Here is a 13759-nt window from a genome sequence, read left to right on the forward strand (position 1 = left end):
TGCCGATATTGGGTGCCCCTTCTTGCCTTCCATCTGAACAAACAGATGTTCATAGAATCACAGCATCACAGAATGGTTTTTGTTGGAAGGAACCTTAAAGGTAATCCAGTCCCACCCCCTCTCTCTGCTTGCTGGGGAGAGAACTTCAAGGAAAGCCAAGGGTAGAGCTGGCACCTGCAAGAATATGACTGCAGGGGGGTTTAGTGGAACACATTATTGTCTCTTCTCTGCAAGACCCATTCTCACTCACTCTCTGTAGTTGTGTTCTGATCCACACTTGGTTATTACAGAGCTGTTAACCTGGCGGGTGGTGTTAATATTGACTACTCCATAGCCTGTCTTTGCCACCAGCCATGATTTCAGGTTCTTTTGTCACTGCTGTCTAGCATTGGTTCTTCTATTCAGGCAGCCCAGTGAGCAGCAAGCACTATGTGTACCGATGTCAGACAGCTTCTAGTCATGCTGCAGCTCTAACCTGAATAACCCAAGTCAGGTTCTTCCTCCATACACTGAATCATGGGCATAATTTCATACTGTGCTTTATTCTATTGGCAATTGACTTCTATTAATTTGGTTCATTTGTATTTTAGTCGATTAGTTATTTTACCTGCATACTAAGCTATTACTTCACCTCCAATTGTTATCAGCACCATGACTTTGCTTCCTGATACATGTATGTTTGCATATATGGAAGTTTATACCTGACCACCCTTGGCCACTACTGTTGGCTGAAAAGCATTCCCAGCCTTCATACACCCACCAGATCAGTAGTCCTGGATGTGGGAAAGGACATGCTGTGCTACTCAGGGCAATCCTGGGAGCTCACAATCATCTCTCTCCAGTGCCACACCATCCCCTTATGGGCTGCATTGGAGAAGAGCCCTGTGACTGTGCACCAGGAGAAGCACAGTGTGCTTTAAGAGCAGAGGAGGGCATTTGTATCTATGGGTTCAGTCTGTAAATAATAAATACTGAGAGTGCAAACTCTCCACACGTATTTTATTATCGTTTGAGTGTTTGGGGTTCTGGCCAGGCAAAATTCAATTTGCAATCACAAATCAGAAACTAATACATCTAAATTGCATCACATCACCCTGCTGTCATGTTTCTCTGCCCAATATTGAATACACCAGCAAGGGTTCCCAGTGCAATAGGAGTTTATTTCTGCATCTATGCTCATGAACCTTGGGAGCTGGGAAAGTTTTAGTTTTATGCTTTTGCCATGCCATACTTTTTATCATATAAATGTTATTGATTAAATGAAACCCACAATGTATGTGTGCATTTTGTGACCCTAATCTAAACCTTAGTCAGCTTTTAACTAGTGTGAGGCGGGTGTTCACAGATTTATGGAAAGAATTAACATGACATGACCTGCAATAGCTGAGTCCTAACCTCTGTGACTGAGCTGTGACTGTTCCCTTCCTGGGACCCCACACTCGTGCAATTATTTCCCCAAGAAACACCAAGTTTATGAACGTCTGTGTGAGTGTCTATGTCCTCCGTCCTCTCTCTGACAGAGCAAGTCAGAGAGGGTCCTGTTCGGCCTGTGTTTGCCTCCAGAGAGCAGCAGAATAGTGCTGCCAAGGCTGAAATCCTGACTGCTCCAGCTCCCTGCTGCAGAGCCTCCAGTGGCCAGCTCCGACCTGATTATGCCTATGGAAACATCCAGCAGCTTCTGCTGTGACTCCGGGTGGCCTTTTCTAGGTGAGCATCATCCTTCTAACAGTGGCAGGCTGCCCTAGAGGAGGATGCCAATGCCAGATCTGCCTCTGCACCCCCAGGCCCTGTCTTCTGACTACTCCCATGACTGCCTGCCGTGTGCTCTCACTAAAGCTGCTGTGGCTGCTGTTCTGCATGGGCTGTCGTCTTGCCTCGTGCCTGGAAGATAATGTCCAATGTATGTTGTGAGGGTTCATTCATTTCAATTCAGGTGCTGCCTGCTCTATCTTACTTCTCTCTCATGGAGGTGGAATTGGCTCATTGATCCCTTGCAATAATAACAGTGGAGGGCAAAGTTACAGCAAATCACAGATATTTTCTATAAAGCTGATACAGGCAATTCCCCCATTGTCTTCAGCCAAGGAATGGGATCAGATCCATCACCAGCTTGTGGATATCAACCCCTGGATACCTCATGAACTTCATGAAATTAAGAAACCCCATTAATAATGCCCAATCCTTTTTTTTTTGTTCATTTGGTGATGGTGGTTTTTACCATCTGCTGCATAATTGGTGTGGGGGAATTCAGTGCTGCCCAAGAACAGACATGCATACTTTTGATTATCACAGGGTATTGTGAAGTCAAGAATTATGCTGTGTAATTATGTGCAATGGGAAAAGTAATTTATTCTGTTGGGTTTAGACCAGCTGCCAAATTACGTCTTCTGGTGCTTCCTGGCTTCTATTGTAGGAAGCAGTTAATAATTGTTTGCTATGTATATGCACTGCATCATTTGTGACACTGCAGATCCTTGTCAGCTTTCTCAGCTGATAATTTCTTTTTTAACCTTTTAAGATGGGACAGCTAGACAGCATATGGTGTTTGGGATGTGGGTGTCCCGTGTATTGATACACTGATTATAATGTTACCACTCAGCCCTTTCTCAGATCATTTACACCACATGAAAACATTCAAGCCAAGAGCCTAGTAAAGCTAAAAAGAGATCTGACAGGTGTGTTGATAGCAAAAGCAGCCGGTATTATCATGGTCATGTAGCGCACAAATGATGGCAGTTACTGAGCTTCTTTGCTTATGAACTCAAATCAGCTTCTATTGAAGCAGATGCTTTGTGAGGCCACTCCAAAAGGGAGATGTGCCTGAGGGCTGGAAGAAAGCAAACACCACATGAGCCACCTCCACGCTGTGTCTCTGGTCTGGGCTCTATCCCTGAGCACTGACCCTGCAGCCCGCAGTAGAGATAGAGCTGCTCACCTTCTTCCCCTCTTCTTCCTTGCCCAATACAGGACATTCCGCACCAGGAGCCTGGAGATGCTGATGGAGGGCCAGGCAGAGGTGAGGATTCTGCTGTTCACCCACCCCTGGCTGTGCTAGGTATGTGTGGCCAGTGGGGTGAGCTTGTGCAGGAGGGAGAGCTCTGGCTGCCACTTGGTGAGCGGAGAGGGTTGCGGAGCCATGAGGAGTGCCTGCACATCCTTGGTGGTGCTGTTGAGAGGAAAAGGGATGTGAGAGCCTGGGAGGGCAGAAGGCCCAACCCTTCTGAGCTCAGGCTGCTGGTGGCTCTTTCTGCTATGGGGCTGCTCTTTAAGCCCAGCCTGGTTCTTGCAGGCTGATGCCAAGCAAGGGCCTCTGCCAGCCCCCTCCTCATCAGGGGAGTTTGGAGAGAAAGGCAGGAAGGCAAAGCAGCTGCAACCTGGGGAAATCAGTTTATTACCAATCAGGCTAGGATAATTAGAAATAAACCCTAAATCTTAACGGTTCTTCCCCCTACCTTTCCCTTCTTTCCGGGCTCAACTTCACTCCCAAATTTTCTACCTCCTCCCTCCCAGTGGTGCAGGAGGGTGGGGAATGGGGGTCCTGGTCAGTTTGTCACACATTGTCTCTGCTGCTCCTTCTTCCTCAGGGGAGGACTCCTCACACTTTTTCCCTGCTCAAACATGGGGTCCCTCGTGCTGGACTCCTCCATGAACTTCTCCAATATGAGTTCTTCCCACAAGCTGCAGTTCTTCATGAACTGCTCCGGTGTGGGTCCCTTCCATGGGTGCAGCCCTTCAGGAACAGACTGTTCCACTGTGGGACCCCTATGGGGTCACAACCTCCTTTGGGCATCCCCCTGCTCTGGTGTGGGGTCCTCCATGGGCTGTAGGTGGATATCTGTTGCACCGTGAGCCTCCATGGGGTGCAGGGGCACAGCCTTCCTCACCATGGGCTGTACCACAGGCTGCAGGGGAGCCTCTGCTCCAGCACCTGGAGCACCTCCTGCCTCCTCCTGCTCTGGCTGCAGGGCTGCTGCTCTCACATACTCTCACCCCTCTCAGGCTGTTGTTGCACAGAGGTGCTTTTTTCCCTTCTTAAATATGTTGTCACAGAGGTGCTACCACTGTTGCTGATGGGCTCAGCTTTGGCCAGTGGCAGGTTTGTCTTGGAATCAGTTGGCATCAGCTCTATTGAACACAGGAGAGCTTCTATCACCTTCTCACAAAAATCACCTCTATAGCCCTCCTGCTACCAAAACCTTGGCTTGCAAACCCAATACAGAGTCCCTAAGAGGGAGGTTTAGGCAAAGCAGCTTATGGTGAAAGCCTAAATTAGCCCTGGTTGTTTAGCCTAGAAACTATGAAACAGAGGGGGATGTGCTGACAACTTCTTTTTATATGCCTGACAGCTGCTAGGTATATTCAAAGCTGCTGCAGAGACTGGAATGGTCTGTTCTGTGTCTGGGGGTAGGACTTGAGCCCATGTTGGCCTGGCCTGCATGGAAGCCAGGGCTAGATGCCACTGTCAGTGTGAGACTGGGTGATGCTGATCTGGTTTCCAGCTTCCCGTCCAATCCCAAGGGCTGTCTTTCCTCTGACACCTCCTCGCTGGTGTTTATTCTGATTAGGACCACAATAATTTGCCACCTGCATCACTGACACTGGGACCTACTCATTGTGTTTGCTTGTGCTCACTGTGCAACTGATCCCATTATCTGGGAGCGGAGCAGAGGTTCCCACATGAGGAGAATATGCCTGCCTGCCAGCCTGGCTCCTCCTCATGCCTCTGTTCAGCACAGGTAGCACACCAACCTGCAGTCCTCCACAAAGCCAGGTGGAGAGCCAGGGTTGCTCTCTAATGGAAAGGAGGGCAGATCTGTGCAAAGCCTTCATGTTGCTGGCTATGGGGCAGGCAGCTGTCAGGGACATGGCACAGCAAGACTAGGCACTAACTGGGCAGCACATGAGATAGAGCCCTGTGTGACTGCAGTATTACATGCCCCTAGCATGGCAGTGGTGTGGTGGCAGGGAACCTCCCTCTCCAGCACAGTGTTTGCCCTGGAGTACCTCTGGCATGGAAGTGGCTGGTGGCCAGGGACATCAGAGACCAGGTTACCTTGCGCTTTGACATGGCCTGTCCTTACAGCAGGAGGCTGGGCTCCAATGCAGTGCCTGGAGCTGGAAGTGTCCTCCCTGCTTCACCTCTGCTCCACATAGCAGCATTCCTGTGGCAGGGACATGCCTGTCCTCACCTGCTCCTGTGCTGGCCCAACCACCCTCAGCTTGACTGGGCTACACTGCCCAGTGAATAGTCACAGCCCTGCTCCAACTGCTCAGTGCACTCTGTTTATGTCCCACAGCATCACAGAGCTGTTGTGTTGCACTAGACCCAGATACTTATCAAATCCCTGTAGGCTGAGACAAAGGCACAGAGATCCCTCCCAGCCCCCTCCAACCACAGAAAGCATCATCTAATACCTTCTGATCCACTCTCTTTGTTATGTCCCACTCCCAGGAGTTAATGCCATCTGTCCCAGCCTGTGCTGGGATTGGGATCACGTCCCCCTCCTCATCTGGGAGCTGTGGATATTGTAGGAGCTGTGGCTGCCCCATTCTTGGCAGCGTCCAACACCAGGTTGGTTGGGGCATGGAGCAACCCAGTCTAGTGGAAAGTATTCCTGTCTGTGGCAGGGGGGTGGAACTGGATGAGCGTAAGGCCCTTTCCAACCCAAACCATTCTATGATTCGATCTGGAGATTCCTCTGCTGGTTCAGAGACCTGCTGTTGGCAAGGTCTGTATCTCAGTCCCATGGCACTGAGCACCTGCTGGCTTTGCTGTGCTTGCTTCCAATAAACTGTGTTGAAATTACTGTGGGTAGTTTCAGCACAGGTTCAGGTTATGGTTCCTTGTGATCGGGATTATTTGTTCTTCACCAAACCCACAGGGTACCGAACCCTGCTGTTTGTGCTCTCTGCTCACTCACAGTGGGATGTCTATGAGCACCAGTTATTGCTGAGGTCTCAGCAGCCAGCACTGCAGTGCTCACACCTCCTCAGTTCCAGGGGAGCTCTACTGAGACAGGAACCCCAGGAAAAGCTGCAGAAGGAAACAATGCACTCTTAGAGGCATATTCAGACAGAAGCATTGGTTCTTGGATTTATCCCGTGTCCAAATGCGTTGCAGACTTGTCAGGAAACTGAAGAGCTACCAAAAAATCAGACTGTTGTACTATTAATACATCTTATGACATGGGATATATAGATGGATTGTTGTAGAATTGAAAGTTTTAAGACTGTTTATGAACCTGTCTGGACAGGAGGAGTGGGTTGGAGGCAAACACAAAACATTGCAGTCAAGGGAAGACAAAAGAAGAATTGGTTTAGCCAGGAAATTATCAGCATTAATATTAGTGATAATAGTTTCCCATGTGTCTTCCATTTGCTTAGCAAGAATCATATTATGAAGCTTGTTGAATATAATTTAGAAGTGAAGCCCAAGAAATTCCCACCAAGGATGTCCTCAGGGGCTGAGGCATCTTCAGAAAGTCTGTCTTGACAGTGGCCAAATACACATATTTATTTCACTCCATGTGCCGCATGTGGCATGTTCCAGAGCCGGTCCTGTCGAGTCATTGCATTTTACTTGTAACTTCCTGCCAGATATTTAACTGTTTAAATATTTAAACTTTGGGGAAAGAAAATATCCCCCCATCCCCAACAAACAAACCCCTAAACAAAACCCCCACAACAAACCCTTAGCTTGTTTTTACTACAAAGGCCACTTAATGTACAGCAGGACTGGTACTGCAGCACTGAACTTTTCAGTAGCTTGCCCTCCAGAGGCACTGAAGCAATGAAGCGATGTAATGCAGATTCTGCATCTCTGCAGCACAGCATGGAAAATGGTCCCTGTGGGGGGACTTTGCCTTGGTGGCAACAGGAGGTGCAGACAGAGGCATTTCTTGAGGAGCATCTCTTGGGCATCTTTTGTCTAGTCCATCCCAATGGCATTCCAGGGTCACAGCAAGGCTTGCCTGGCCCCTCTCAACTCTGCCCTTTGTCTGTAGAAGTCTGGAAATCTGGTTGCATACGTGCAACAGCTTGCCATTTAACTGTCTGGATTAATGATACAGTGAAAGGCTGGCAAGGTAGGATGAAGTGACCTGCAGCGATTGGTGGAGTGCCCAGCCCTTGTTGGACCTGGACCCGGCCAAACTGCAGCAGTACCTGGCTCTGGGCCTTGCAGAGTCTGCCTGAGCTGCTGTGTTCTGGGGCCTGGACCATGGAAGGGATGAAGAAATACAGGCTTGTCATTGAGACACCGGATCCTGGCAGGTGGGAACTGAAGACCCCTGCATGTTTTGGGTCAATCTGCTTCACCTGGGGAGGGATGGAGAGAGGAGGAACTGGAAAGTGCCTTGCCAGGAGCTGGTGCCTGGAGCATCCAGGAGATCTTTTCTGCTCGCTGCTGCTCCATGCCAAACTGCCCTTGTCAGCCACTCTTCCCCTAGCATTGCCACCCTCCTTTTCCACTTGAGATTGGAACAATGAGGACAGATCCTTCTGAGCAGCCACAGATGGTGCTAAGATGCATCCTCTGTGCCCTTCATGTCTGGCTTACAACACAGATTCATGTGTTATCACAGAATGGTTGGGGTTGGAAGGGACCTCTGTAGATCATCCAGTCCTAGAGCAGGTTGCACAGGATCTTGTCCATGAAGGTTTGGAGTATCTCCAGAGAAGGAGACTCCACACTAATCTGGGAAGCCTGCTCTAGTGGGAACCCCAGACAGTGCATAACGAACTCTTCTTTCTAGAACATTGTATTTCACAGGAATCACTCCAGCAGAGATCTTTAAAACTGCATTTTTTGTTGATCAGCTTTTCCAGAAAACTTTGTTGTATAATCCAGCTTTTCATTGCTTTCATTTGTCATCAGCTTTTTTAATCTGCAGGTTTTCTTTGCAATCGCTGTATAATTTCATTGGCATTCTTGATAAAGATGACAAATAGCTGCAGGCTCTGGATACTCTAGGAAAAAAATCCTTGTTTACTAACTAGCATTTAATATGCTGTACCAATACTTGTATAACATGTGGGGCCAAGCACAATGCCTACATGAATTTATGATGTCCTACGTTTACCAACCTGGACACGTAATCAATCACAAAATGCTTACAGAAAATTGCTCTCTGTGAAACCACATTGGTTGGTTTTTACTTACGATATCCTTTAATGTCAACTGTTCTGTTAGTTTGACTAGATCCCACACTGATCAGCTCCACTTTCACTGACCATGCAGTTTACTCTAGAGTCCTGTTTCATCTTTTCTTGGAAGAGGAGCAAGAATATCTCACTGATCTGGGGGTGCTTTTTTCTTCTTAATCCTCAAGGATTTCTCCATTGTTCAAAAGGTTGTTGAAAGTTATTAATAATTCAGAACTTTTCAGATTACTTACCCTGCAAGTTATCCAGTGTTGTAGTTTTAGAGATGTTTAAGGTTTTTTAATGATGCCAGAATGTCCAAGGAAATGGAGTTGTTGTGTGGAAGTTTGCAGGAACTGTGAAACAAGGGATATATCTTATGCAGAGACAACACAGGCAATTTGTCATTCCTGCCTGCATGAAACAGCCTGACTGCTGTGTGTGCACATGGGAGTAAAATCACTGCAGCATATATCATACACTTGGCTGTATAGCCATATGGAATACATCTGACTTGGTTATTTAAATCTCTGTTGGTGAGGACACAACACCATTACAGGGAAGCTCTTCCACTGTTTTATTTTCCTTGCACTAGTATTACCTGTAACTTGGATGTTTCCTTGTGCAGCTGCAGTGCTCTTGTGAGCAGAGCCAGGGCCTGGGACCAGAGCAATGTGATTCAGTGATCTGAACTGCCTGAGCTGCTGTGTCCTTTTGGGGCCTGGACCACCAGTGTCACTGTGGGACACCGCTTGACGGTGATGCTAGTGATGAAAACAACTCTAAGCATGACACTACTTCTCCAAGCATTGCTTGGCTCTGAAGGCCGGCTGCCTTCAACATTAAGTAGGTCAATTTCATAATTAAAATACAGCAGGATTAACACTGAGATTGGGGGTGGTTCTCTTGGGCAGCTCTGCTGAGACATTAACTAGTGCAGTGTCCCTCTTTATGCATGTTGTATCAGGTCCAAAAATCCATCTGCATTATGCTCAAAGGTTTTTTAAGTCAGAAGCAGGTAACCAAAGCCAGTTAGTTGCTCAAATAAAGGCTTTATTTTATCATAGAATAACCATGAACAGAGAAACAATCCTAGTGATTCCTGGATGAAACAGAACCAAACATGAAGGTTATGAAAATCATGACCTCATGACCAGGGAGGGCTCTTAGCCCCCTGCATGCTGCACGTCATGCTTATCCATGTGTGTGCTGTGTGGACAGAAAGGTCTATACTTCACCTGCCCATGGATGGCCCTGCTCTTTCTGGGCATCCAGAGCACAGCACTGCACGCTGGCTGTCAGTGCTCCTGCTGCCCTGGATGAGGACAGATGTGGTCGACGTGGTGCTGTGTCTGTGGGCAGCTGCTTCACCTCAAGGAAACCAGAGGCCAGTCTGTGCAGCAATAAGGGTTACAGTAAAGAGAAGGACTAACGTGCAAAGGAATGATGGGGTATGAAGGAGGCACCAGGATATCCATAAAAGGAAGACAGACTTCACACATCTCAAGTATTTTGAAATCAGGTAAAGCTCACAAGAAGACTTTTCCACACATCTTCAATTATTTCTTGCTGCATTGATTTGAATTTACAAAAGATTTGATCAAGTCCCTCACCTAAATCTTTTTAAAAAGTGAGACTGCCATGCATCAAACTGGATGGTTTTCTTGGTTGGAGGTTAGAGGAAGCATTTGGAGATGTTTGGCATTTTCAGGGGAGTGAGGCCACTGGGGGTATCCCATAGGGATCCACATTAACACTGGGCTGTTCAAGATTTCCCCCCATGATCTACAAAGTGGGCAGGGATTAAGACCATGTTTGAGGATTACGCAGAGCAGTAAAAACTGAAAGGTAACCACAAGGAAATGCTGAAGCATTTTAGAATACCATGGTTAGAAGATGGAACAACAGGTGAAATTCAGTATAATAAGATGAAAGGCACCCAGTAACCTCTGTACATTGCACTTACATCCCTCAGGCTCCTTCAAAGATACAACATCCTTGTCACTAAATTGGAAAGAGATGGGTTTGATGGGTGGACTACTTGGTGGATAAGAAATTGGCTGGAAGGCAATATCCAAAGAGTTTCAGTCAACAAACATCTCAATGTCCAGATGGAGATCAGCAACAAGTGGTGTCCCTCAGGGGTCCCTGTTGGCACTGATAGTATTTAAAACTTCATCAGTGATGTAGACAGGGGGATTGAGTGCAGGTCTGCAGATGACACTGAGCTGTGTGGTGCAGTGGACATGCTGGAGAGAAGGAATGCCATCCAGAGAGACGTGGACAGTCTTGAGGAGTGAGTGCATGTGAACCATGTGAAGGTCAACAAAGCCAAGTGCAAGGTCCTGCACATGTGTTAGACCAATCCCCAATGTCAATACACACTTGGGGGGGATCCATGGATGGAGAGCAGCCCTGCAAAGGATTTGGAGATAGATATAAAAAAAAAAATGGACATGAGATAATGTGTGCCTGCAGCCCAGAAAGCCAAACATTTCCTGGGCTGCATCACCAGCAGGTTGAGGGAGGTGATTCTCCCCCTGTACTCTGCTCTGGTGAGAGCCTGCCTGGACCACTGCATCCAGTTCTGGGGCCCACAGTACAAGAGACATGGACCGGTCAGAGAAGGGCTGTGAAAACACAGGGCTTGAATGTCTCTCCTATGAAGAAAGGCTGAGGGAGTTGGGTTGCTCAGCTTGGAGAAGAGGAGGCTTCGGGGAGACCTTATTGCAGCCTTAGGCATATAAAGTGGCTTATAAGAAAGATGGAGAGACTTTTCAAAAAGGCTCGCAGTGACAGGGCAAGGAACAATGGTTTCAAACTGAAAGAGGGTAGAGTTAAGTAGGAAGACTTCTTATGATGAGGGCTGTGAGACACTAGCCCAGAGAAGCTGTGGATGCCCCATCATTGGAAATGTTCAAAGTCAAGTTGAATGGGGTTTTGAACAACCTGATCTAGTGAAAGGTGTCCCTGCCTATGGCAAGAGAGGTAGACTAGACAGTCTTTAAAGGGCCCTTCCAACCCAAACCATTCTGATTCTTTATTCTATACCTGTATTTGCAAGATGTTGCAGATGCAACTGATCTCAACAACAGACTGAGCAGTAGCCTCATGGATGCTTTAACAGTTGTAAGCCATAGTACAATTAGCTGTTTTATTAATGTTAATTTATAGCCCTGGATACACGTTGTTGCGGATTCCCTGATTAAAATACCTTCCTCATGGCTGTTTTCCAGTGTTCTCAGAGCAGTAGAGCACAGCTACAGTTATACTGGGTAGCCTGCCTTAGTCTATCTACAGCAAGATGCAGGTGCTCCTGCACAGATCACACTCCTCAGCAGCAGTGGACTATGCTGGTGCAGCAGTGCTATCACCTTTTACCAGCTTGAGCCAATCCAGCAAACAATCTGCTGTAACACTAATGGAATATGAATGGACTACTGGATAAGGATTCTTTTCCACACACAATATTATGTGGGAAAATATGTTGTTGATGTAACTACAAAATCCAGGTGGTCACAAAGTATCCACCTGGAAGTGTAATTTAGAAAGCAGGTCTGGTCAGTAACTCACAAATTACAGTAAAAAGGACTCTAGACTGAAATTCACTAAGAAAAACCTACTTTAATTCATTGGTTTATCTTGTCCATCTATTGGATGGGAAGGCAGTAAACATGTGTGGTCAAAGGACAGCTGTGTAGATTACTGAAGAGAAGTGATGTAGACATCTCAACGGGACCAAAGCATGCAGGAAAACCAAGTGGGCAGGTTGGGGTGTGTTGTGCAAACAGGGATGGAACCAAGAACACTACACAACAAACAGACAAAAAAACCCCACATTCCTGCACTGGCGACACTTTATTTTGTTGTCTTCTGACCTTGCCCACCTTCCTGCACACCTTACACACCCTGCATACGAGCCCACTTATTTATACTTTCAGCACAGCACTGCAACAACAGTGAACGGCTGGTTCCAAAAGGCCACGTAACCACTGCATGTAAATCACAATGGAGCACTACATACTGTCTCACTACCATACATGTGTTAATCCTCATGAGAGACAGACCATGCTCCGCTGCGGTCTGCTTCGCTTACTGATAGCATTTAAACTGATATTTACTGATAGTGGAGAGGCAGTTACTGAGAACACCCTTGGCCTTACAGCACTTCCCATTGTCAGGGCCAGTGTGATTATTCTGGTAATCACACATATTCAGGTTAGACATTAGGAGGAAGCTCTTTATTGTGAGGGTGGTGAGGCCCTGGCACAGGTTGTCCAGAGAAGTGGTAAAATGCTCCATCCCTCACAGCATTCAAGGGCAGGATGGACAGTCTTGGGACACATGGTCTAATGTGAGGCATCTCTGCCCATGGCAAGGGGGTTAGAACTATATGATCTTAAAGTCCTTTCCAACCCAAACCATTCTATGATTTTATATGTAAGTCCACCAATTCACCAGGCACTGCAAAGGCTTCTCTGTGAGTTTCAGAACCAACAGCTCTGTTAGACAATGAAAATTCACAGGGAGATAACACAGAGCCAGTTGCCTATTTTCTTGCCTGGAAAATTGCTAATTTTGCAGCTTCCTGGTACAGTGAGTCTCTGGATAAAAGAAATTCTGGAGAACCCATTCTCTGAAAGACAGAGTAGGACTGCCTGTGGTGCTGCTTCCTACTAGCTTCTGCTGCATTTATGGAGCACAGGAAGATATTCCCTATGATCCAGAGTTCATGCCAACATGTGGCTTAGAATAATTAACCCTTTTCTTTTAATCTTTTTCACACAGGGAAGCCACAGCTAATATACCTCATTCACACAAAGGAAGCAGTATTGGAAAGAAGCAGGTGATGTAACACAACGAAGGTGCCATTCACAGCACAGAAAAAAAGGATGCTATAGGAGCACGGGCATGACAAAGAACACCACTGGCAAGGCAGTTCAATGGGACCTGGGTTTTAGAATCAGCAAGACTGCTACTGTATATATGCACTGTCTTGCAATAAGTTTGTTTCTCAAGTGAGTCTGAAACAAGTAGTATTCAGAAGGCTCAAGAAGACCACCTCGCTGCATTAGTTACTGGGGGTTTGTAGGGTCAGTGAATCTCCAAAAGGCTGGAGAGTATTTATTCCTGACTGGACTGGAAGACCCTTTACATACATTTAATGCCCAGTGCTACAGAAGACAGATGCCAGGAGAATATTGGGTTCCTGACAAGGGTAATAATTGTGTACCATCACTTCCGAGCACACCAGAGCTCACATGCTACTGTGTGGTGCTGAGCCTAAGCATCAGACAGTGCCTTGTGCAACAGAGTGGAACACACACTAGGGATGTATTTCCTGCCTGTTGGCTGCCTTGCTGACGACAGGACAGTTACAGGGCAAGCTAAAACCTTTGTATTCTGCACAGCACTGTTTAGTTTGTGTGCATACTGTGCAAGAAAGGATTCCCCCTTTAAAAAGACCAAAACACTGTGCTGGTCAGTCTCTTAGAGGAAGAACTGCTATAAAAAAACCCTGATCTCACCCATCAGAGGAAGATGGCGTAACAGACACCTGCCGTACTGGAAACCACTAAACAAGCAACTAATGTGACCCAAACTGAGACTGTAACCA

The sequence above is a fragment of the Pezoporus wallicus genome, unplaced genomic scaffold (genome assembly GCF_028554395.1).
Source record: "Pezoporus wallicus isolate ANWC-B61680 ecotype Strahan unplaced genomic scaffold, APGP_CSIRO_Pwel_v1 contig_7265, whole genome shotgun sequence".
In the NCBI taxonomy this organism is placed as follows: Eukaryota; Metazoa; Chordata; class Aves; order Psittaciformes; family Psittacidae; genus Pezoporus; species Pezoporus wallicus.